Source organism: Equus asinus, chromosome 24, assembly GCF_041296235.1.
Source record: "Equus asinus isolate D_3611 breed Donkey chromosome 24, EquAss-T2T_v2, whole genome shotgun sequence".
NCBI lineage: Eukaryota > Metazoa > Chordata > Mammalia > Perissodactyla > Equidae > Equus > Equus asinus.
This window is the reverse complement of record NC_091813.1, coordinates 46711076-46724004: the sequence shown is the minus strand read 5'-3', so window position 1 is coordinate 46724004 and position 12929 is coordinate 46711076. Positions and strand designations below refer to the sequence as shown.

The 12929-nt window shown below is 38.3% G+C and overlaps 1 long non-coding RNA gene across 1 annotated transcript in view; it reads left to right on the top strand.

Annotated features, from left to right (window-relative positions):
* LOC139041852 (uncharacterized) overlaps nucleotides 1-7123 on the top strand; it is a 32316-nt gene extending 25193 nt beyond the window's left edge. Inside the window, exon 3 of the long non-coding RNA XR_011497871.1 lies at nucleotides 6988-7123. This is a non-coding gene — a long non-coding RNA (uncharacterized lncRNA). The remainder of the gene's footprint in view (nucleotides 1-6987) is intronic.
* Nucleotides 7124-12929: the final 5806 nt, after the last annotated feature.

Below are 12929 nucleotides of genomic sequence, written 5' to 3'. Positions count from 1 at the left end.
TTCCAAATGAGTGTGCCTACCCATCCCTTAGTTGTACCAGGGCTGCGAAAGAAAGGATTATGGTGGAAGTAAGGACTCCTCTTCTTTCATACGGACCCTCATCATCAAGTGGGTGGATTACTACAACTACAACCTCTTAACTGGTTTTCTTGCTCCTAATTTAATCTCCAATTCATTCTCCACATCATCTTCAGTTATCTCTTTAAAACACATGTCATCTTCTTTGCCTTGTCTGGTTTAGTGCTACTGTCTTGTTTTAAGTAATAAATTGCTTTTATTTATGTATAAGTGGTTGGGGTTCTTTTGTCTTAGCTGATTCATAAAATTGAAAAGTAGTTTTAGAAAATAAGGAAAATATCCCATTGTTAAATGAGGACCTAATTCCTTAGTAACCTGGCAAAGCTCAGAAGTGGTCCCAAAATCTTGCAGCGACCCAGTTAGGAGCCTTTAAGAGATCAATGTCTCACTAGACTGAAAACTCCCTCATGACAAGGGCCTAGTCCTCATCAGATCCCCACAACTAGCGGGTAACTGGCACTTAATCAAATGAATAGTCTTCATCTCCAGGCCCTCCCTACTTTAGTTTACCGTACGTGTTAGCCTCCTAACTGATTTCCTGGTCTGCAGTCTCTGCCTGCCTATCTCCTTCCTGTACATCACTGCTAAAGCAAGCCAATTATTATTTCCTGCTTGAAACCTTCTGACTCCCCAATGTGCTTGCCAATTCTAAACTCCTCAGTATTCAAAGGCTTTCATAAACTGGTTCCAACCAATTTTTCTAGGCTTTCTTTCATCCCTTATTTATACTGTCAACCAATCTAGATAAATAAGGTTTCTTTAACATAACTTACTTTTTCTGTTCCTATTGATTTGGTTCCACTTTTTGGAATGTCTTTCTACCATGGTGTCTTTCGTACCCTACCTTCAAAGTCTAGTTAACAGCTGTCAGTGTTCTCAATCTTTTTCAATCCATGACCTACCATCTCAGGTTACTGTTGGTCATGTCCCCTTGTACTCCATACCCCTTAACTCCCTGGCTAAGGATCGATTTGAAGCTTTCATGAATTAATGTCTCGTTTGTATGCATACTTCGTAAGAGTTCAACACATACTATCTTAAATGATCATTATACACTTGTATTATTTGTCCTACCAGATTTTAAGAGCTTTAAGGAGCTTTCTGTCACTAATTAATCTTCTGTATTACCCAGAAACTACTCTAGTGCCTTACACATAGTAATGATGAATAAAATCTGTTGAACAGATGAATAAACGGATGTTTATAATACGGAGCTAGTGTTTGGGGCTGGTCCACTGAGGTGGCAGCCAGTGGCTGTGCTGGAATCAAGGGACAGAAATCTTGGCATCTTAGAACTGGAAGGTGAGTCTAAACCAAAGATAATCAGGTTGAGCATAGAGTCAAATGCCAGGAAGCCAAACTCAAGCATCAAGTAAAAAGATTTAACGGCTGAACCTGAGATGAAGTGTAAAGCGAAGGGTATGGAAAGAGGCAAAGACACAGCAGAAGCAACAGTAGTTTAATAGGTTGATGGGGATCTGGGATGGTGGACTTCTTTAGGGGCTTGTGCACAGTGTTGACCAAATCAAAATGAGTGGTTTGTGGGTAAAATGGAGGTGCCTAAGAATCAGAAGTTGGGTTGGCAGCCATTTATCATTTCTAGCAAAGAAACACATACATGAAAATAAATTTATAATAGCAAATATAGTGAAATATAAATAGACCTGCTTTGAAAGGTAGATTTAATTTGAACATTTTCTTGTTTCTTCCTTGTCACCTTAATTTGCTTCACACATTTGTGCAACTTCACATCCAAGTTCTAACATATTTTTTTGATTCCTCTGTATTATGGATAAAGAAAAACATATTTTAAGAGAGATAATATCATAGTACTCAATACTATACAAAAACTCAGAAATTCTTTTGACTTTTAATCTACAATCAGTAAAGCTACAATAAGAACACTGAACCTAGTAACTTCTGATTTTTCTACATTAACTGTTCATAGACTAGAAAACTCCAAGAATATTTTACAAAGGTTTTTTTAAAAAACTGAAAAGTGTAAAATAAAAAATCCTAATTATAAGAAATGCATATTTTATTATGAGAGCTCAAAAGAGTTTAATTCCTAAAGATACCTTGCCCTTTAAGCATTTGTTTGCCTGTCAATCTGTGAGGTTGGGTTAAGCAACTCTGCCACACACAGTGTTTCCTTGTACTAATTAGCACAAGCATTGTGGGAAAGATTAATGTCTACATGAAAAGTATAGCAAAACTCACTTTAAATCCTATTATTAATGTGAGTAGTCCTCTGCATGAATTGTAAAATAAATTTTGTTATTTTGAATTAAATTAAATGCTAAATAAAGTACACTTTTAAAGCCTATATTATTCTCCCTGATATTACTGAGAGAAGAATAAACCCCCATATTAGTATCTTTAGAAAGTAATATATGTGGCCAGCAACAAAGAATAGGAAGATCACTCACCAAGGAGCTAGATGACCTGGATCCCCCTTACTCTATGAAATCTTAGGCAAGTCATTTATTCTAAGTCTCAATTTTCTCATCATAAAATCTAAAGACTTGAATTATTTCAGTGATTCTTGCGAGGCAGACTGCACTGGAATTGCCTGCGGGCATTATGACTTGGTGGATGTGAGAAGGGAGGGCCTGGGTAATTGCAGCTTCACAACACTTCATCAGTGATTCTGATGCATATTATTGGTTAAGAACCAAGGGTCTAAATAATTTCTTGGTCTTTTGCAATTCTAAAAGTCTACTTTTTATATCCAATCAATGGAATTTTAATAAGTCCTAGATTTCATCATTACTCTCTTCTTGTTAATGAATAAATGTATTTTAGGAAATAGAGACGCTGCCTCTAAATTATGAATAATAGCTTACAGTTACTGAGTGCTTACCAGTTCTGAGATATTAACTCATTTAATACATGTAATTCAATCCTCACAACAACCCTGTGAGGTAGGTACTATTATCATCATCTGTATCTTATGGACGGGAAAACTGTGGCACAGAAAGTAATTTGCCCAAAGTCACAGAGCACGTAAGCAGGGAAACCGGGCTATAGAGCATAAACTCTTAACCAGCACTCCACACTGCCGTTCAATAAATGTCCTAGACATACAAACAGTACCCACAGCTGCTCCCCACCCAAGCAGCACTGCTTTCCTTGCTACTTTAGGAAACAAGAAGGGCGTGTTTTTAGAGAACTCATGGGATCAGAAATGATGGAAGGGGGAAGCTGGGAAAGGCAGGACTGAAATAACTTGAGGGAGCTGAGCCTAAAGCCTGTGGCTGTGAGTTACAACAATTGGAGACGACTTAGATTCACAAGAGCCTCTCTAAAAAGGGTCACTATCCCTAGGAGGGATTTTCCTTCAGTTATCATTTCATTCCCTAGTGTTTGAGACGTGTTCTCTTTGACTGATCAAATATTAATTGAAAAAACATTAGAAATTTACCTTATCGGATGATCTGGACCCAAAACTATAAAGTAAAACAGGAAAGCAAGCACAAAAGCTAATTAGAGAGTCAGAGAGAAGGTAATGATAATTGCAATAATTCAGCCTATTATTAATTTTGGATATACAAAGGAGAATTTATAATTCATTCCATCTTGGCATATGGAGTATGAGGTTCAGATGGGAGAGGCTAATACATTATAAGGATAACCTTCCCTTCCCAGTAGTATGTATAGAGAGTAATCTAGCTGAAGTTTGTGGTCCTGAATTTAGTGCCAAATGCCAATCTGCACAGCAGTGCTATTTCTTCTGTCTGGGTGCACTCAGCAATCTGGTTGCAGGTACCCAGTTAGAGCTGGTGTTTTGCCAGGTGAAGGATAGCCGGGCAACAGGTCAAAGGAGATGTGGTTCCTGACAAGACAGTGGTAAAGTAACTTACAATGCAGCAGGAGATCAAAGGAAGTGAAGGCAGGAGAAGGCTGAAAGGGAGAAAAGAGAAAAGTCTGTGGATTGGCGGTCAAAAGTCTGAGAAGTCTGAGAAGGGTGAGAGGCTGAAGCAGAGTGGGAAGGGCACTGGAGATGAGATGTCAGGGAACTGAGAATGGTTGTACTGGGAGTAACTGAGAGAGAAAGCTAGAATGAAAGTTCTGGTCAGAGAATGGGAAGACTGCATTTATGAAGTTAGAGGTGAAACAGATTGGGCGCACGACAAGATCCAGGGGGTGGAAATAGAAGTGAGTAGCTGAAGATCACTAGAGACGAACATGTCAAGAAAGTTCGAGGCTGGTGCTGGGTGGGCCGTCTCCTTGGGTGATGAATCCAGTCAGGGTGAGATCAGGAATTAAGGTTAAGAGGAAGATTGTAAACTATGTGTCACAGTCTTTAACAGATTAATTCTTGAAAGACTTTGGATATGCTGGGTACAGGGTTCTGGATCTTCTAGAAAGGGGGTCCTTCCCCCTTCTGTATGGGCTTTCAGTCTAAAAACATTTCATGCTAATGCAGAGGTAAGCAGCAGCTTAAGAAAAATGAGTAATGTTTCCCTTCATTCTTAAGACTAATCTTTGCTCCACATTTCATACTTGGCAAGAACCTCTGCTTCACATTTTCATCCTAAGGCTAGGTCTTCTCTGCTCAAGTCGAATGGAGAATGAATTACCTACTAATTCAGACGAGAAAAATCTCAGCTCCCTGCTCTCATAAATTTGTGAAAATAAATGTTTTAAAAATAAATTACAATTCAATTGCCCCAGTTCTGATTTGAAAACATATGGTGAGACCACTGAGTACAATTTCCCACTACTCTTTTTTTTAAGTGTAAAAACACACTTATACAAAGGTTTCTTATAATCTTGAAAGAACAGGGTGGCATGCTATTTACTGACAGGCTGACCTTTACACAAAGAACCTTCACCTTCAACAAGCTGAAATTACTGTTACTGATGCCTTCAGAATATCATCTGCCTCAGAAAGCGGCATGTTTTGTCCCAATCTTACAGAAGTGCCTAGATGGACACCACTGGTCACCAAATGGTGTAAAGCAGTGGGCAAGGGAAAGTTATTTCTGCAGTACCAACCACGCATCTGATACTGTACAAGGAAAAAAAAAAAAGAAACGTCAAATATGATTCCTAACATCAAGAAGCTTACAACTTATTGGTCAATGACATAACACTTGAGCCCAGAGCCATGTCTCACATTTCTTTTGAATCACCCACAGCATCTAATATAATTTTATAGATATCGACAAGAAGTTAATAAGAAGTTAAAACAACAATAGAAAAACTTAAGAATTAAGTAATAAAATACACGTTTAATACAGATGACCAAGAGAAGAGATAACAGCTGAGCTGGTGTCATTGTAATCTATGGAAAATCTTGCTCTTATTCTAATTTTACAGCATTTTTATTTTGAGTATGTACTGACACCAGAAGGTCCCTAATTCTTCTCTTCAGTGAAGAAAAGAGCCAAGTAAGATTTTCCTAGAGGTAGGAATTGGAGGTCAGGCTGTGGCTGACCTCCACACGTCAAGAGTGGCTCAGTCCTTACCTGCATCCTTTCCCAGACAGCCAAGGAAACCAGCCTTGAGCAATAGCTCTTTTAAGCATGCAAAACTATGGACCAACTTGTTATTGAAACCCTTTCCCTCTTGGATTCTTTGACCTTATATTGTTATCCTTCCATTCATTTATCAAAAAATTATCAAGCACCTACTATATACCAGCAATGTGTTCCTATCTATTACTTCTAATTCCTCACTACCTCTTCATTCTCTACCCACCATGCACGCCTTGTTGGCCCTCAGCTCTCTTCTTCTTTCTGTATATATACCTTATCCTTCAGAAAGTATGTCATTTCTCTGAGGTTCCCATAGCCTTGAGACTAATCAAGTCTAAAGGTCTAATTTAGTCTAATCCCTCTCCCAACTACATATCCTACACATCCAGATGGAAGAAGAGGCTAGGATGTCTGTAGAGTCTTAGACTTCCTGCTACTGCTATGCCTCATACATTGTTCCTTCTCAGTCCTTCCTGCTAGCATCTCTTCCTCTAGGGATGTATTAGATTCTGAAAAATTTTCAATACTGAGTGTGTCTTTTCACTCTATACTCTATCCTTTTGCAATTTCATCATCCTCTTCCTATCAATCACCAAGCTTACAAATAAATTTATTTCTATTCTTGCTCTTTCCATGCTTTAGGTCTTCACTGAGCCTGTTGCCCCTATTTCATCCAGATAACTACTCTTCTTTCTTAAATCTTACAGCCATGTTCCTCAAGGAAGTCTTTATTCCTCTCCCTAGAATAAGTTAGACAGCTCTGCCATGTGACTTTATTGCACCCTATTCTTTTCATTTGAAGTATTCATCATCTCCAATGATCTGTTTAATAGCTGTCTTGTCCCCTACACCAGGGGTCATTAAAAAATGCTCCATGGGTCAAATTCAGCCCCCCTGCCTGTTTTTTAAATAAAGTTTTACTGGAGCCCAGACACACTTTTTCGTTTATGTATTGATGATTGCTTTTGTGTTTCAAGAACAAAGCTGAGTAGTTGTAAGAGAGATCACATGGCCTGAAAAGCCTAAAATATTTATTATCTGTCGCTTTACAAGAAAAGTTTGCCAAACGCTGCAGTAGACTATAAGCACCATGAAGGCTGAAATCATGCTGGTCATTCTCACTTCTATATTCCTAGCACCTGGCATAGTGCCTGACACATAATGCCTGACTAACTGTATTTCAGTCTCAAGCTTTAACCCATCTTAGTGATATGAATGAGATCACATTAATTGGCCTGTGTTTAAGACAGCATTATAATCACTGCTTATCCAGATAATGATTGTAGCATTCTAGTCCAAAGGGGGAAGCAGAAATTAATCAAATAATACACAAATAAATGGATTATTACAACCAGAGGTAAGTGCTATGGAAGAAAGAAACACAGTACAATTAGAGTATGTAACAGAGAACCATATTCAAATACAGAATTTGGGAAGGCTTCCCTGAGGAAGTGATCTTTGACCTGAAATCTAAAGAGTGAATGAAGTGGACAAAAAGAGGTGGACAGAGGAAGAGCAAACCAGGCAGAAAGAATATCACATACAAATACTCTTATTTGGAGAAAAGGAACATGGCATGTACTAGGTAAGAACTGATGTTCTTGTCAAATAATGAAATATAAAGTAAGTTTCTTGAAAAGTTAAGGGTAGGATCCAAAATGGAGCAAATGCTCAGTGGGATTTTTTTTTTTTTTTTAAAGATTTTATTTTTTTCCTTTTTCTCCCCAAAGCCCCCCGGTATATAGTTGTATATTCTTCGTTGTGGGTCCATCTAGTTGTGGCATGTGGGATGCTGCCTCAGCGTGGTTTGATGAGCAGTGCCATGTCCGCACCCAGGATTCGAACCAACGAAACACTGGGCCGCCTGCAGCGGAGCATGTGAACTTAACCACTCGGCCACGGGGCCAGCCCCCAGTGGGATACTTTTAATAATGTAAAATTCCACGGGGCCAGCCCCCAGTGGGATACTTTTAATAATGTAAAATTTGAAACATTCTGTTGTTGGCCAACAGTGGGAAAATGGCAAACTATTGTATGTTCACAGCACAGCATAATCTGCATCCATTAAAATAACGTATATGAAGAATTTTAATTTGCATGGGAAATGCCTCTGCTATAATGTAAAGTAAAAAAAAAAGGACATTATTTCCACTATGTCATATATTTATAGAAAAATTTTCTAGAAAAAAGTGGACTAAAATGTTAATCATGACTGCCTCTGGGTGGGACTGAGTGTCCCATATTTTCTTTATGGTTTTCCATATTTTCTATGCTATGCATTTAAAACCTTTAAGATTGAAAAAATACATTTTATTGGGAAAATAAGGAAATATAAGTGTAGATCTGTAGCTACACATCTGACAATATATAGTCTTTCCTGGCCCCCGGAATGAGGATGTAAAATGAAGATTAAAACCCAGGAGAGTTCACTGTCAATAACAAAGATTATTAGCGGAAGTTTTCCTGGAATGTGATTTAAGCTGTGCATATAAAAGTGCAGTAGGGACTCTGGGGCTAGGGAAAACTACCCTGAGATACGCTGCTCTATATAGACATTTTGCTTCTGAGGTTTTGTATCTTGAGTATTTAAATTGGGAACTTAATTTAATCTTACTGTATGTGTTTGTTCTCTTCCTGTCTAGCCATAATCCATCGGAAATGCTCCAATATCAATCTGTTTACATAATTTAAATGAGGGTCCTGGAGAGCTCAAGCATCAGTTCTAATATTACTCTATTCTGAAAGCTTCTTTTATTTTTGCTCCTCAAACATCATCTTTAGTTTCTAGGCTTATTGGTCTCTCCCTTAAAACTATTACTATTATTAAAACTATAATTTATAAAAGTGGGAGAGTTGAGACTTCTTTTTAAAAAGTTTTGCTTCTTCCTGTAACTAAGTAGATTAATTGGTTAAAAAGATAAGAACCAGAGAGAAATTCAGCTCTCACCACAATGATTAACTTGACTTCTCTTTAGTTTAAAAAAGAGAGAAATAAAATCTCTTTTAAATCTTCTTTTAGACAAAAAATATTTTATTAATCATTCAGGCAATACATATTTATGTGCCTATCTTATACCCAGGCACATGCTATGAAAATTGGGGAAACCTGCATAGTCTTTTGAGAGTGGGTCGAGTTGATAGCAGGTGCCTCCAGAGTTTGCCATACTTACCTAGGGCTTCCAAATCCCTTCTGGAAAGGAACGAGTTTCTTTTCCATCATGCTTTCATAGAGGCAAGACACTGGATGAAGGGCTGGGTAAAAATTTCCTTTAGTCTAGATCAGGGTTTTTCAACCTTGGCACTATTGACATTTTGGACCAGATAATTCTCTCCGTTGTGGGGACTGTCCTATGCATTAAGACATTCAGCTGCATCCCTGGACTCTTACCTACTAGATACCAGAAGCACTCCTTCAGATGTGATCATCAAAAATGTCTCCAGGTGTTTTACCAATGTCTCCTTGGCAAGGGTGCAAATTGCCCTGGTTGAGGACCACTAGAGTAAATGCATCAGACATTCAACCCTAGAGTAGTTAAGAAAACTGAGTTCTATGAAGGTAAAGGAAAGGAATGACGCAAAGAAGAATTTACCCCAAATTCCGCTGAATTTACTAGAAAACAAACAAAAGCAGCCAAATAATTGAACAAAGAAGAAAATATAAATCTTGTCAAATTGCTATGCCCTTCTGCCTATTCCTAGATTAGAGATGAATGGAAAGACACTGACAAGACAGGTTATTTGCTACAACAGAAATGACTAGTACATAGATACATAGTACTCTCTACAGCACAGGAGTACAAGTGACAGACCTGGAGCTAGGAGGCATGGGGTCTCACTAAATAAATAGCTTCATTTCTTTCTGCCTCAGCTTCCTGATCTGTACAATGGAGGCGTGGTAGGAGGGCAGTAGAGAGGGTTGTAAACAGATCTTTTAATTTTTTAATTCAATAAATGTTGAAGACATATTCTAGGCACTATACCTGAAGCTAGTATGGAAAAGATAAAAAGACATGGCCCCTCCCTTCAAGGAGATTACAGTCTATTAGAATGATGGGCAAACTAACAAACTACTACAATAATCTAAGAGTTATAACAGAAGCACGTACAAAAAGCAGTGGAAGCCTAGAAAGAATACCTAAATCTGCTTAGGAAGATCTTTACAGTGAAGCAGCATTTCATCCAAAACTTGAAAGAAGAGTAGAAATCTTGACAGGAGACAAGGGGGAAGATATTCCAGTTAGAAAGGCAAAGTCTTAGAGATTTGATGCTTTTTCAAAAATAATATTTAAGGTATATTTAAGGAACTACAAGTACTCCAGTGGTGCTAGAGGATAAATGGAAAAGAACGTGAAATGAGCTATTATATTGTAGAAGATAATTTAAAACTTATGTGATAGACAGATCTTTCAGGAGTGTGGAAAATAAGTTTGGAGAGGAAGAGCCGTGAGACCAATTAAGTGACTATTGCAATAGTCCACCTAAAGGCAGTGAAAGCCTACAGACGGACAATGATTATGTGGACAGGAATGGGGAATATTCAGGAGAGAGAATGGGCAAGATTTGAAGTCAGAATGTTAGAGGGATTATAGCTAAGATTTATGGAGGATTTTGCTAAGCACTTCTTTTTTGCAATACCTCATTTAATCCTTATGATCTACCTAATAGGGATGGAAAACAGTCCAATCTACTAAAAGCTAATTTGCCAAAGAATCAGTTATATTCACTAAATACTTGTTTTAGGGAATATTCATCTTGAAGTTAACAAATGTATTTTTTGGTAAAATTACTTTTTAACGAATTGGCTTTTGGTGAAATGATTTAGAACCTAATTATACCAATATCTCCATTTTATTGAGTAGAAAACTGAGGTTCAGAGTTAGCAAAGGGAAGGCCAGGTGTATAGAACTAGAGCTTTTAATTTCAATGTAGCTAACAGCATAGAGATAAAGGAAACAGAACGATCTGGGATAATTTGTTTGAGCTCTATTATGCTATGATGTTAATATTCTTAAATCAAGAACTAAAACATTAAAAAAAGTAGAGAGACAATGAAACTAAGCTCAAAATCTAACATATGAAGAGTACTATAGCTTCTTATGGCAACTTTCTTAGTTTTTCCTGGGGGCTTTTTCCCCCTTCAGCCAGTTGATGAAGATAATGAAAGCAAGATGGTTTTCTTTGCTTTTTTGTGGTTCTCTGCTATTTTTCTTTTTTTTTTGAGAAAGATTAGCCCTGAGCCAACATCTGCTGCCAATCCTCCTCTTTTTGTTGAGGAAGACTGGCCCTGAGCTAACATCTGTGCCCATCTTCCTCTATTTTATACATGGGACATCTGCCACAGCATGGCTTGATAAGCAGTGTGTAGGTGTGGGCCTGGGATCCAAACCGGCAACCCCGGGCCGCTGAAGTGGAGCATGCGAACTTAACCGCTATGCCACCAGGTCAGCCTCTGCTCTTTTTCTTAACTACCAGAAATTGCCACGTATCTGGAGTCAACTATTTATAAGCATGTGACACCTAAAACTCACTAATCACCTTTAAACTTTCATCTCAAATACTGTTTCATCCTTAATATAGCTGGCATTATGTTTCTGACAATGGGAAAAAAGAATAATTCTGCTCTCCCAAGTATGAGAAATTTGAAATCTTTTAAACTCAACTCTGTATTTTGCTCTGCTTGAGAATCACTAGCAAAAGCTGCACAGGACCTATCTTGGATCTACAATGATTATGGTTTCTAGCTGTAGATAGTGGAGTCCACTCTAGGAGTTCAGTGGAGAGCAGTAACTCCTCTTTAGGGGTAGTTTTGTCACAGTGGCATGTAGTGCCCACAGGCCAGGGATGTTAAATATCCTGCACAATGAAGAAGTGTTTCACCTGAAACACCAGGAGAAGCCCTCTTGAGAAACACTGAGCTCAGAGTGAACTTCATGGGCATGCAGACTGTGCAAACAGGGCTCATTGTTTGGTTTAATGCTCTGCAGTCACCGCTTTGAAAATCGTAATACTTTTATGTTTGCATGGCTGTTTCATAAATGAAGTCCAGTGGTACAATGGATTACACATGCAAGCTGAGCAGGCAATGTGTGTGTCCTTTCTTTCTTGCCACCCTATTTGCGTACAGTCTTCATGATGCCTCATAAGCACAAGATTCTGGTGGACCCATGAGGTGTAGGAACTCAGGGAGTCACAAAGTGAGAAAAGGCAAGCATGTTACATCTATGACTGATTTAGAGGAGGCACTGACAGTTCCAAGAGGCTATGCTTTGCATTTGAACCAGAACTTGCTTTAGGGGCAGAAAGAAGGCAATGGCATCCTAAGAAATACAAGTGACCAAAGGACCCTATCATATCCTTTCTTACTTGTATTTTTACTTCCCTGTAATACCATTTACACTGAAAATGATGACTAGAAGAAAGAGGAAAGGTAGGGCAGCCCATAGTTCCCTTTCCTTTCAGTCCTTCCTTACTCAGCTTGGTAGGATGTGTGCTTATCAAGAAGGGAAATAAAAACAGTTGAGTTGGTTTTCTGTAGCATTTACACTGTTCTGACAAGCACGAAATACATATGCATGTACAAGCTACGAAATATGAATTGTGTAATTTTGGTGATTCCATGTATGAGTTAAAGGCTCTTATATTTGCATTTATAAATGGCATTGTACAATATAAAGATGAGTGGTAAAATTCATTCTAATAATTTAAAATTCCAATTTTTCTTTAGTTAGAATGATGTTAAAAAGCAAATAAAACGCCATGACAAGCTGAGGGCAAGATAACAGAAGAAAGAAAAAGCTTTATATTTTAATACATATAATGGCACTTTTTCTTGCTTTTTGAACAAGGGGACTTACATTTTTCGTTTTGCTCTGGGCCCCACAAATTATGTTGCTGGGTGTGTCTGAGCTAGATTAAAGGCCAGCATTTAGATCACAGATCTCTGAGAGGACCAGAGAACCAGGCTTTGATAATAGATAGTTAGAAACAACATACAGGAAAAACCAAACCAGGAAAAACAGTTACTCCACATCACAGGGCTATTCTAGCAGAAACCCACCCCAGCACCACCTGCCAGTCAGCACCTATGACTCTAAAAATGGATGCCAGAACTCCTCCCCAGCTACCCAGAAGAACCAGACACCTCCATATGGTGTTTGCCAGAAAATCCTAACTCCCTGAGTGCAGTTGAGGCATCATGTTGCTCACTTCCACATTTGTGTCTTGAATGGGTGCATCTGATTGCTGGAAACTAGGTCATATATAGTGATTATGCTAAAGCCAGCTCGCAATTGTTAGCATCCTTCTCCAGCTAACTCCACATTTTGAAGTGAAGTCATTTTGATAGCCTGAGAGCATTCACAACATGAA